This window comes from Cyprinodon tularosa, unplaced genomic scaffold, assembly GCF_016077235.1.
Source record: "Cyprinodon tularosa strain WSP-4 unplaced genomic scaffold, ASM1607723v1 ctg1797, whole genome shotgun sequence".
NCBI classification, from domain to species: domain Eukaryota; kingdom Metazoa; phylum Chordata; class Actinopteri; order Cyprinodontiformes; family Cyprinodontidae; genus Cyprinodon; species Cyprinodon tularosa.
This window is the reverse complement of record NW_024038606.1, coordinates 10,001-23,667: the sequence shown is the minus strand read 5'-3', so window position 1 is coordinate 23,667 and position 13,667 is coordinate 10,001. Positions and strand designations below refer to the sequence as shown.

The following is a 13,667-nucleotide window of genomic DNA, read 5'->3' as shown; positions in this document are numbered from 1 at the left end:
CCTCTCCCTCTCCCTCTTCCCGCAGGCGTCCACCCTTCAAAATCCTCGTCTTCCTCATTTCCTATCTCCATTTCCATCCGAACCATTCACATACCAGTTTATGCCAAATCCGCCTTCTCTCAAGTGATGTTTCTGCTTTGAATTTTTCCGCGTCCAACACAAACGTTCGCCACACGTGCTCAACCGCTCCAAGCAATCGGGTCTAGGAATGAACTCAACAACTCAATATGGCCAACATGCAGCCTTTTATAGCTGTTGGCTGTTCCAATACACAAACCCACCAAGAAACAGGGTAAAACAAAATACATACACACAAACAAGGTTTGACATACTACCAAAAATCCTCAAAATATATTGCCAATGCTAGTCATTTTCAGCATCTCTACAAACACATCTTTATCAATATAAATACAAATCCAACATTAAGTTTATAAAATGTCTAACTCTCTGCTCCCCCCCTTCCGTCTGCTTTGGTCTCTTCCGGAACCTTTAAAAGGTACTCAGGCCCCCGGGGAATCTTTTAGCCTGAACACCCTGCAGAGGAAGAGAGAGGTAAGCCACACCCATACAAGCCTTCAAACATTTTAAACAATCAATACTTATATCATCCCTTTGTTGTATTTTAACAGGACATAATCAGTTCCAGCTGAGATGCCACCGAAACCACCATTAATAAACCATTTCAATCAGTTTGAATCCGGTTCATTTCCTTCATCATGCATTTCTTTTATCATTTAACACATTTTAAGTGTTGTACCACCAAGTAATGAAGACCTTCATTACACCGGGTTTTGCTTTGAGAGAGGAACTGTTGGGTCCAGAGACTGTTTAGTTCAGCAGAGTCCAATAACCTCTTCAGCGTCTTACTTCTGACTTGAAGGTAGACCTTGGTTTGGGGTTTCCAGCTCTTAGCCAAGAGCTGCATGGGAATCCAGAGAAGAGTCTTCAGGTTTGGCTCAGAGGGCAGGCTCGGCAGGTTAAGCTTATCCAGAGCTTCCAGGGGAAACAGGATTACTGTGAAGCAGAGACAAGGAGGAATTAGAATCTGATCTCAACTGAGATAACCAAGATTCTGAGGTGTTTGCTAAGGCTCAGGTGCTAACCAAACTGGATAAACACTGCGGCGTTGAGGCAAGGTCTGAAGGCAGGTTATATACAGGAGGATCCACTGATGACGAGATGCGCCTAAGGTGTGTTGGAGGCTCAGCTCAGGAGGATCCACGGCGCACTCTGCTGGAGAAAGGTGGTACAGCTCCAGATCCCAACAGAGGCACACGTTGCGCAGCTTGGTGAGTGCTGTTGCTGTGTATGTGGGAGGATTAGCATGCTAACTACTAATGCTAATCGGCGACATGCTAGCATGCTAATCTCCGCCAGTTTTTTTATTAAAGAAAATGCATTTTTCAAGGCTAGTTTCATTAGCAATGGTTCAAATTCACTTCGTACTAAATCATACTTAATGGTTAAAGTTAAATCCGTCGTGTAAAGTTGTTAAAAGTGTTTTTCTGTGCTAGATTGTTATATTAGCATGTTTTTTTTCTTTCCCTAGTGCTGCTAACCTCATGTTACACTGTGAATGTTATCAGTGTTATTTTCAAGTGCCTTATACAGTGGGCACTGGTTGGAAATGAACGGTTTCCTGCGTGATTCCTGTGTGATCATGATGTCTTTCCTTAAGGCCAGTTTTTTTTATTTCAAAAAGAACAGCAATGTACCCGGACAACCACCAGACGGCACTTGGGAGCTCTGCCGTGCTAAAGGTGAGGTTTGTGGGCCTGCAGTCAACTGAAAAGTTTATTGAGACCATTTACATAAACAACCAAAATCTTATGATGATATGATGTTTTTGATTAAAATAAAGTTAATGAATTAATTTAACATAGTGACTGCATTATCTTATTTCCTACACCTCCGATCTTATCTGAGAACTGTTTATTTCTATTTATCTGCATCTATTATTTAATGAAAAATGATTATAATTAATCTTTTTGGCCAAACAAATAACTGAATCAAAAAAGGTCCGTGGATCATCCGTCCATTCGATCGGTTGCGTGCTCATGGATAATTTCTAGGTTATAAAAACGTCCTCAGCGACTCTGAATGAATCGGTCTCATCAGGCCTCTTTTTTTTCATCAGTGGGTTTTAATTTCGTCACCATTGTTTCAGTCATTAATGCAAAATTGGTCCATGGTGAAGTTTAGAAATGCAGATAAAAGAAGAAATCCACACCCGTGAGTATCTATTTTTTTAATGCTGTGATGTTTCTGCCGTTCTTCTTTTAAAGCTGAAGTCTGTATGTTTTTAAAAATCACTTTTTTGTCATATTGGCTAAAACTGTCCCTATGCCCAGACAGCAGTACATGTGATATGTAACCTGTAAAAAAAATGCTTCAATTGGTCCCGCATACTGCCTGTATTTCAATCTGGAAAGAATATTTCGGGACGAGCCAAAACAACCAATCACTGCCAGAGGAGCGTCTGATGGAGTGTCAATCACAGCTCACACACGCTGAATCCCGCCCCCTCCCTCTCACCGCTGAAGCTGCCGCTGCCGCCCGGCTGCTGCAGTCAGGAAGACGCGCGTGGAAGTCATGGCGGAGCGACAGCCACCAGCGAAAGAGAAACTGCCCTTACTGCCCCTGCCGACAACTGCTTACTTGGCAAACTTCGGTATAACTAGCATCTTATATCTAGCTGCTTGGAGGTGAGTGTTATCGCTCTTACCGGTTCACACTCCATGCCGCGTACGCTGCTTGGACGCTTCTGGTCGCATGCGGTAGCCGCGCAGATGCTGTGAGAGGAGTGGAGCTTGGAGGTGGGGCATGAGTGAAGCAGAGAGGGTGGGGGAGTGGCGTGAAACCTGTTTTTCTTCAAATTTTCAGTCGAAGTCTGCTCTCTTCTCAATGTTACAGACTGCAGCTTTAACCTTCATTGAAATTCAGTGTATTAATTAATAGTAGATTATTATAGGCTACTTATAGCTGCAGGATATTTGATGCCATGTTATGCAGAAATAATGCTTCTTATATCTTGGTCTAAATTCACCAATCTGTGGTAAACTAAAACGCACGGATCTTTATGTCATTTTGTGTGCGTGTGTGGCATCTGCAATCCATTGGGAATCCCAGAGGGAGGGAGGGGGGTTCATGCAACGTCATTCCATCACCGTTTCCGGAAGGGTTTCCCCAAACTCGGTATCCAATCAGCGCCGTCATAGATCCTGCGCTGTAACTGTAATGCTTGGCTCTTTCTGTCATTTCATTATAACTTTTTGTTAAATATTCAAATAAATAAGATGGAATTAACTAGTGTTAATTTCGTTAACGAAACCTAAACGAAAACATTTTCGTCAATGCACATTTTTCACCGAACTAAAACTAGACGAGACGAGACGAAAATCCCCACTTATAAACAATAACTGGGAGTAAATCAGGAATAATTTTCGTGGACTAATAAAGACGAGATGAAAATGCAGTTCGGTAAATAAAGACTGGGCTAAAATCTATGGATGTTTTAGTTCACGAACAAAGACGAGACGAAAATTACATATTATTTAATGTTTTTTTCTAAATCCTTTCTCCTCCGCCACACACCCACTTTCAAACCTGGAGCGGGCGGAAACAGAGGCGAGGCGGCGACAGGTTAAAAATAAAACATGCTTTGCCCGGAACTCGGGAGAAAGAGGAGACGTGATCTATGGACACATTTTCACTTAATTGAAGTGGAGAACAAAACCAAATGCTTGATTTTAGTGGAAGGGAAGGAATGTGGCCACATGATAGCTGGAAAAAACACAACCTGAAGAGACACGTCGCAGTTCACCAGAAAGACATTATGGTAAGTTAACAGAAAGATTGGTGGTGATTGTTTATAATGTAACATTAAATCAACGGCTATAATGTCCCAATGATAAACTAATTAATGTTGGCTAACTTTCATAGCATTTAGTATCCTGGCTGGCTAGGTTCCGTTAGCTTGTTAGCACGTAGCGACCGTAGCCACTTGTTGATAGAACTGAATGTGAAGTTAAATTTATGCTAACTTAGATATGTTATACTGGCCGGTATATACTTTACTTACTATACTTTAGATTTTTAAATAAAGATTTCTTCACAACAATTGCTCATATCCTCATAATCTTTCACATTGGACATATGTGGGAATGTTTGTATCGATTGTGAAAATTGAAGTGTTTAGCTTTATTGAGATAATTGAAGTTAAAGATGCTAGTATTGGAGGCCAAAAATTTCAGGAATTTTCCAAATAAGTTTGAACCACTGCTCCAATCCGGCCGATATTTTAGGGATTGAATATTTTTAGGACCCTCCATAGATCTACCAAGTTTGAAGTGTTTGGCTTTATTACTTTTAGAGATAATTGGAATCAAAGATACTATTAGAGGCCAGAAATGCAAACATTTCAGGAATTTTCCAAATAAGTTTCCTCTAGAACCACTGCTCCAATCCGGCTGATATGGGAACCGGAACCACACAGGAGGTCTTCCACAGGGTGGGAACCACCCCCAGGTTGAGGCTCAGGTTGTACATGTTGCTGAGGATCTGACAGAGCTCATCTGCACAGGTCCTCAGCAGCCTGGGGGGGAGGCCGTCTGGTCCTGAGGCCTTCCTCTGTTTCAGCCTCCTCAGCTGCCTTCTCACCTGCATTGGTGTTACTGTGAGGGGGGAGGAAGGCATGACTGGAGGTGTGGATGGGTCGGGGGTTGGTGGGAGTGGCGGCGGTGGGGGGAAAGGTCTCTGGGGGGCTGGTGGTTGGAGGTGTGTGGAGAGTTGAGGGCAGGGAGGGGACCAGTGTGAGGGGAGTCAAACCGGGTAAAGAAGCTGTTTAACTCATCTGCAAACTTGGTGTAGGCACAATGCTCTCCACACAGAAGGTCATGTAGTCAGTGATGCATTCAGTCAGGCTGTTGATGTCCTCACCATGAGTGCTTTGGAACATGCTCCAGTCTGTGGTGCTGAAACAATCCCTCAGCTCCTCAGTGGCGTCATCCGACCAAACTTTCACTGACTGTGCAATTGTCCTTCTCACCAGTGGAATGTATTGGGGGGGCAGGTAGACAAGGTTGTGATCTGAACGACCCAGTGGGGGGAGGGGTGCGGAGGTGTATGCATCCTTAACATTTGCATAAAAAAGGTCCAGCCTTTAATTGTTCCTGGTTGCATGTGACGTATTGTGTGAGCGTGGGGAGAGTGGAGCAGAGTGAAGAAGTCTATTCTAACAAATCCCTATGAAAAGGGTGGATTAAACTTTATCGATTTCTGTACTCTAAATAATACCTTTAAAATAAATTGGCTGAAACACTTCTTTAAAAACCTTAACTCTATTTGGAACGTCATACCATGTCACTTGCTGTCAAAACTGGGTGGTTTGAGCTTTTTCTTAACCTGTAACTATGATATTGATAAAGTCCCGATAAAAATGTCAGCCTTTCACCGCCAGGCCTTCTTTTCATGGTCCCTTATTTTCAAACACAACTTTTCACACCCAACAAATATTTCATGTGGAACAATAAAGACATATTGTTTAAACATAAATCCGTATTTATTGATTATTGGTTTAATAATAACATTATTTTGGTTTGCCAATTATTTAACAAAGAGGGTCTTCTTTACTCTTATAAAGAGTTTCTAGAAGAATACAAAATTCCTGTGTCTCCTATAGATTATGCCAAAGTCTAATAAGTTTTACCCGTCTAATGATCATATTGTCAAAAATTTTAAAGACATTGAAGTATTGTGGGATGGGAGTTGGTATTAGTAACGATCACGTGATTGGGACTGTACAGGATTAAACATTAACGGGAGCAGACGGGAGCGGGAGCAAACCAATAATAACAACAAAAAAACTAGGATCGACTCCAAAAAATAAAATAAAATAGAAAGAAAAAAAATCCAGTACTGGCGCGGCGCCGCCATTTTGTAGTTTTTTTCCTTGAAGCCTACACTATAATGCGAGTCAAAAAAACTACACGACCCAAAAACCATCACTGCTTCCGCTCTGAGTTTTTCTCCCGAGCTCAAAAAAAAAGAAAAAAAAAAGAATGGGAGTGGTGGAGCAGCGGGAGTCATTCTGAATGGGAGCGGATGGGAGTGGGAGTAATTTCACCAGGAGTGGGACGGGACAGGATTTAGATTTCTACTCTGGCCCGGGATCTGGACGGGACACAATTTTCTTCTGTGGAAGTGGGACGGGACAGGAGTGAAAATCCACTCCTGTCTCAGACTCTAGTTTGAAATTTGTTTACCACGCTTTGGAAACGCACAGCACGATCACGTGACCAAACTCCCGCGGCAGATAATAAAGTCTTAAACTCACTGCGAGTAATTCCACATCTGGGCTGCATATCTGCTGCTTCACGTGAACATGAGCCGAGCCGCACCATCTCTCATTCACAAACACCGCCAGACCATGACGCATATAATATGGAATAGGGTAAATAGAATTATTAAAATATCTAAACACTGTGGCTATAAGGCATGCAATATAATAGACCTATATATACAGTAAGATACAAATGTAGAATGATAATCCCAATGGTCTAATGTAATAAAAAATGTAATAATGTAATAAAAAAACACATTTGGCCACAGCTGGGGAACCCTCAACCTTCAGGACTGCAGACCACTCACTCTACCCTCTACGCTAACTGCTCGCAACAAATTATGCTCATCCCAGTTTGCTAATTGACCTATCTAATCCTGACTCATGGGACACCAAAATGGACTCAGACTGCCACCTAGTGGCTATAGTAGTCACATGTTTTTCACGCAATTCGTGAAACACGGAGAGCGTGAGTGAAGTATCCATTTCCAACCAGCGCCCACTGTTCACCACGCCACCAGTTGTTGACCCAATATAATTTCCCTGACCATGAATCAAACCTATGCCGCAGTGGTGAAAGCGCTGAATCCTGACCACTAGACAATCAGGGAAATGTTTCTGACCTTTTTAGTAGGAATTTCATATCATGTCTGTTAATCAACAATGTGATGGAAAGCTTGGCAATATGCTCCTCAAGTTAGACGTGTGTCTCTCGTCATCACACTAAAATAGAGACTTTTTAACTGCATGTATTGAGGTAAAGTAAAAGATGATTGTATTCTAAAACCTTTTCTTTCACTAAGTTCACAAGAAGTTATGTCATGGTAAGGATAAAATGGATTTTCCTTAAACACAGTTGTCCGGCTGTGGATTCGAATGCAAGATTTTGATTCCCTTTGGCATACACTGGATGACAGGTCAATAATGCCATGGCCTAAAAAACATTTCTTCAGCAAAATACCACTAAATTGTATCAATTTGATAGACTGTCTACCCAAAATAACTACTGTACAAGAGACATAGTAAAAAAAAAATTGGTAGTAAGTTGGGCTTGGAAGGTGTGATTGAATGGTGTGCACAGGTTGTAACCTCACTTACCAGAAAGATTTTACCTAGCCAGATGGTCAGCACAAAGAAGTCTGACCAAATGGGTTGCATTATATCTTTTTTACATTAATACACTTTTAGCTCATGAAAATCAGCTTTGAACAAGATTAGAGATATGCATTCAACTAAGTGGGGAGGTTGCATGAACCTTAGTTTAAGATTCAATAACATCCATTCCCACTCAGTAGGGCTGAAACAGCAGTCACGTTAGTGCAGAGTACTGAAGCTCTACATCAAGCGACAAAGTTGGTGACCCAATAGAAATTCCCTGACTGGGAATCGAACCCGGGCCGCAGCAGTGAAAGTGCTGAATCCTGACCACTAGACAATCAGGTATATGTTTCTGACATTTTCAGTAGGGTTTTCATGACATGTCTGTTAATCAACAATGTGATGTAAAGCTTGGCAATATGCTCGTCAAGTTAGACGTGTGTCTCTCGTCATCACATTAAAATAGAGCCATTTTAACCGCAGGTATTGAGGTAAAGTAAGAGATGATTGTGTTCTAAAACTTTTCTTTCACTAAATTCACAAAAAGTCATTGTCATGGTAGGGATAAAATGGATTTTCCTTAAACACAGTTGTCCGGCTTTGGATTCGACTGGAAGATTTTGATTCCCTTTGGCATACACTGGATGACAGGTCAACAATGCCATGGCCTACAAAACATTTCTTCAGCAAAATACCACTAAATTGTATCAATTTGATAGACTGTCTACCCAAAATAACTACTGTACAAGAGACCTGGTAAAAAAATTGGTAGTCAGTTGGGCTTGGAAGGTGTGATTGAATGGTGTGCACAGGTTGTAACCTCATTTACCAGAAAGAGTTTACCTAGCCAGATGATCAGCACAAAGAAGTCTGACCAAATGGGTTGCATTATATCTTTTTTACAGAAATACTCGTTTAGCTAATGAAAATCAGCTTTGAACAAAATTAGAGATATGCATTCAACTAAGTGGGGAGGTTGCATAATACCAACTTTAGTTTAAGATTCAATAACATTCATTCCCACTCAATAGAGCTGAAACAGCAGTCATCTTAGTGCATAGTACTGAAGCTCTACATCGAGCCACAAGTTGGTAACTCAATATAAATTCCCTGACCGGGAATCGAACCCAGGCTGCAGCGGTGAAAGCGCTGAATCCTGACCACTAGACAATCAGGGATATGTTTCAGACGTTTTCAGTAGGGTTTTCACGACATGTCTGTTAATCAAAAATGTGATGTAAAGCTTGGCAATATGCTCGTCAAGTTAGACGTGTGTCTCTCGTCATCACATTAAAATAGAGACATTTTAACCGCAGGTATTGAGGTAAAGTAAGAGATGATTGTGTTCTAAAACTTTTCTTTCACTAAATTCACAAAAAGTCATTGTCATGGTAGGGATAAAATGGATTTTCCTTAAACACAGTTGTCCGGCTTTGGATTCGAATGCAAGATTTTGATTCCCTTTGCGATACACTGGATGACAGGTCAATAATGCTATGGCCTACAAAACATTTCTTCAGCAAAATACCACTAAATTGTATCAATTTGATAGACTGTCTACCCAAAATAACTACTGTACAAGAGACATAGTAAAAAAATTGGTAGTCAGTTGGGCTTGGAAGGTGTGGACAGGTTGTAACCTCACTTACCAGAAAGAGTTTACCTAGCCAGATGATCAGCACAAAGAAGTCTGACCAAATGGGTTGCATTATACTGTATGTTTTTTACAGAAATACACTTTTAGCTCATGAAAATCAGCTTTGAACAAGATTAGAGATATGCATTCAACTAAGTGGGGAGGTTGCATAATACCAACTTTAGTTTAAGATTCAATAACTTCAATTCCCAATCAGTAGGGCTGAAACAGCAGTCATCTTAGTGTATAGTACTGCAGCTCTACATCAAGCCACAAGTTGGTGACCCAATATAAATTCCCTGACCGGGAATCGAACCCGGGCCGCAGCGGTGAGAGCGCTGAATCCTGACCACTAGACAATCAGGGACCTGTTTCTAGCTTTTTAGGAGGTTTTTCATATCATGTCTGTTAATCAACAATGTGATGTAAAGCTTGGCAATATGCTCGTCAAGTAAAGGCCCATTCATACCTCACGTTTGGCCTGCACGTCCGTATTTCTGTCCGTACGTTCTATCCGTTGACTCCTTCATACCTCCGTCCGTTGAGGTGCGCAATAACCCGTATTTCCTCTAGGTGGCAGTGCTGGGCGCCAATGATTCGTCATTGATCAAAACATGGCGATGGTCCAAGACCTGATTCTGTTGCATTTGCTCCGTAAGCGAAAGAAAAGTAAAAAACGAGATCGACGGTGGAACGTGAGGCCATTGAACATCAGTCGCCCTTTTGATGGGGAATTTTGCAATTTGGTGTTGCCTATGCGGGAGATGGATGACGAGCGGCATTTCCAATACTTCAGAATATCCGCTCCCACTTTTGACAGGTTGCTGAGGCGCATTTCCCCCCGCATCCAACATGCCGCTTCCCACAGAGCACCGATTGGGGAGGCAGAGCGCCTGGCTGTGACCTTACGGTTTTTGGCTTCTGGGATCAGTCAACAAGCCCTGGCAGCCAGCTACAAACTGGGGATCTCCACGGTTAGTGGGATTGTGAAAGAGGTGTGTCGCGCTCTCTGGGAGGAACTGCGAGCGGACTTCATGAAGTACCCTCAAGGTGATGACTGGGAGGTGATCCGACGTGAGTTCTGGCAGCAGTGGCAGTTTCCAAATTGTATTGGGGCAATAGATGGGAAGCACGTTCGAGTGCAAGCGCCAGCCAACAGCGGAAGTTGTTTTTTTAATTACAAAGGGTTTTTTAGCTTTGTTTTGATGGCTGCCTGTGACGCGCGTTACCGTTTTTTTTGTTGATGTGGGAGCGTACGGGCGGGACAACGACGCTGGAGTTTTTGCCCGCACAGATTTTGGCTCACAACTGATCCGAGGTCAGCTTCCCCTTCCACCTCATGCATCGTTGCCTGGAATGGATATCTGGACCCCACCAGTGTTTGTCGCTGATGAGGCCTTTCCTCAAAAGGTGAACCTGATGCGTCCATATCCAGGTAATCAAACACATCTCATGAATGAATTAATAAATTAATGACTACCTTGTAATATTTCACATGAAATTACATTGACACAGCAGCTTCAACACTTAATTATATTATAATCTCATCATATGACTAATAAAGTTTGTTTCTAATAATGCATTCTGTTCTTTATATCCTGTTTTACAGGTCCAGTCCTATCAGAGGACCAGAAAGTGTATAACTTGCGGCACTCCAGGGCCAGGCGGGTCATTGAAAACGCTTTCGGCGTTTTAGCAGCCCGGTGGAGGATCCTTGGGCGTGCTATGGAGTGCTGCATAGAAACAGCGGAGGACATAACTAAGGCATGCCTCATCCTCCACAATTTCCTTGCAGCCAACGACCAAGGTTTGACGGAGACTGACCGCTACATCCCCCACACCATGTGCGACAGAGATGGCACGCCTGGTGAATGGAGAGAGTTGGTCCAGGGTGACACCAACTTCCGGAGCTCTCGAGCATATACTGCTGCAAGGGCTACGCAAGATGGACTGGCTGTAAGAGAAATCTTTAAAGAGTTCTTCCAAACAGACCAGGGCATGATTCACTGGCAAGAACAGCACGTCCAACGTGGGACCCTAGGTCATCATTAGTTTGTTTATTTGTTTATTAATTTGTTCATTGGCTGTTAAAAATCAAAATCAACATGTTTTGTTTAGTAGTAGTAATAACATGTACATCAAACAATAAAAAGACTCACATCAATCACAATCACTGAAGTTTTTTTTTTTTATATTTAAGTGCAAAACAGTGCTGCATAAAGACATTGCATGCCATGACCTCAAACAGGTCAAATTTGAGAGAATAAGAGAAAACTGTAAAATTATATATATAAACATACATATATATATATATATATATATATATATATATATATATATATATATGTATGTATATATATATATATATATATATATATATATGTATGTATGTATATATATATATATATATATATATATGTATATATATATATATATATATATATATATATATATGTATATATATATATATATGTATGTATATATATATATATATATATATATATATATATATATATATATATATATATATATATATATATATATGTATATATATATATATATATATATATATGTATGTATATATATAAACACATCTATACTCGTTAGTTTAACTAAAATAATTTAACATATCTAATTAAACAGAGCAGTCAAGGGTTGTTATATTTTGTAAAAAAAATAACAATAAAATGCCAAAGTGCAACAAAACGGGTGAAAATAGACATCAGTGATATGTCAAACATATCAATAGGTCAGCATAAGGCGCTGTATGTCCTTTACCAAGGCCTTGGCATCATTCTCAGGAAGCTCAAGTAAGAATTGATTTAAGTATGCAGTGAATGCTGTAAATACATTCTTGCTCTCATCGAGCTTCCTAAGAATGGCGGCATCAATAGGGTCGATGTCCTCAGCAGACCTCTTTTTTTTCCTCTGGCCTGGTCTTGGCAAAGGACTCTCTGAGGGTGGAACAGAGGAGGTTCCACAGGCTGGAAGAGGTGATGATGCTGCTGCTGATGCTGCTGCTGATGCTGCTGCTGGTGCTGCAGGTGTTGGTGGAGGGGAGTCACTGCATGTCTCACCCATGTCATCATCTTCTTGACACTACAAATGTGTACAAAACGTTACAGACTGTCATTAATTAACTCAAAAAAAAAAAAGGACAACCACACTGAAATTATCTTAAGAGGCTAGTCATTAAAACTTGAGAGAAAGGGGGGCACGAAACAACATTATTACAAAACAGAACTTACCGCAGATGGAAAATTGCTCACAGTGGCTCGGTGAGAAATATAGGGGCTCAGCCACACCAGGCGTTGTAAAATTGGAGGGCCTGCTGCAGACATCCCGTTTGCGCCATCGCCGCTTTTTTTACATGCCACTTTATTATGGGCGCGCACATAGCGCTCCCTAATTGCGGCCCACTTGGCCTTTGCGACATCCCCTGTGATGCCCAGAGCCTCCCCGATTTCCTGAAAGCTATTTTTGATTTTTTGTTTGTCCCTGTGCCCCGGACACGACACATCGTACAGATGTGGATAGTTGCGGACAAGCTCCGACAGTCGTTCCTCAAATCCCGCCATTGTTTAAAGCCCAGAATTCTAACCTTCTTTGTGATTTTGTTGACATTTTGTACTAAAAACTCAATAACGCCCCCACCATTTCCGGTAGTATTGCTCCGTATTGATCCGTTTCGTCCGTAAGCGTAAGCTCCCAATTTTCGTGTCAAAGTACGGACGAAATCGACGGTTAGAACGTATGAAACACTCCACACGTATCCGTATCCGTCTTTTACGTGAGGTATGAATGGGCCTTTAGACGTGTGTCTCTCTTCATCACATTAAAATAGAGACATTTTAACCGCATGTATTGAGGTAAAGTAAGAGATGATTGTGTTCTAAAACTTTTCTTTCACTAAATTCACAAAAAGTCATTGTCATGGTAGGGATAAAATGGATTTTCCTTAAACACAGTTTTCCGGCTTTGGATTCGAATGCAAGATTTTGATTCCCTTTGGCATAAACTGGATGACAGGTCAATAATGCTATGGCCTACAAAACATTTCTTCAGCAAAATACCACTAAATTGTATCAATTTGATAGACTGTCTACCCAAAATAACTACTGTACAAGAGACAGAGTAAAAAAATTGGTAGTCAGTTGGGCTTGGAAGGTGTGGACAGGTTGTAACCTCACTTACCAGAAAGATTTTACCTAGCCAGATGGTCAGCACAAAGAAGTCTGACCAAATGGGTTGCATTATATCTTTTTTACATGAATACACTTTTAGCTCATGAAAATCTTTGAACAAGATTAGAGATATGCATTCAACTAAGTGGGGAGGTTGCATAATACCAACTTTAGTTTAAGATTCAATAACATCCATTCCCACTCAGTAGGGCTGAAACAGCAGTCATCTTAGTGTATAGTACTGTAGCTCTACATCAAGCCACAAGTTGGTGACCCAATATAAATTCCCAGACCGGGAATCGAACCCGGGCCGCAGCGGTGAGAGCGCTGAATCCTGACCACTAGACAATCAGGGATATGTTTCTGATATTTTCAGTAGGGTTTTCACGACATGTCTGTTAATCAACAA

At 41.3% G+C, this 13,667-nt stretch overlaps 1 long non-coding RNA gene and 3 other non-coding genes across 4 annotated transcripts; 1 reads left to right on the top strand and 3 right to left on the bottom strand.

Moving 5' to 3' along the window:
- The first annotated feature begins 356 nt into the window (after positions 1-356).
- Positions 357-689, top strand: LOC119781556. Its single transcript, XR_005280587.1, has 2 exons — positions 357-552; positions 630-689. It is a non-coding gene; the product is annotated as an uncharacterized LOC119781556 (long non-coding RNA).
- A 7,855-nt stretch (positions 690-8,544) lies between these two features.
- trnae-uuc lies at positions 8,545-8,616 on the bottom strand. Its single transcript has one exon. It is a non-coding gene; the product is annotated as a tRNA-Glu (tRNA).
- A 753-nt stretch (positions 8,617-9,369) lies between these two features.
- trnae-cuc lies at positions 9,370-9,441 on the bottom strand. Its single transcript has one exon. It is a non-coding gene; the product is annotated as a tRNA-Glu (tRNA).
- Positions 9,442-13,542: 4,101 nt separating this feature from the next.
- Positions 13,543-13,614, bottom strand: trnae-cuc. The gene has a single exon. It is a non-coding gene; the product is annotated as a tRNA-Glu (tRNA).
- Between the last annotated feature and the right edge of the window lie 53 nt (positions 13,615-13,667).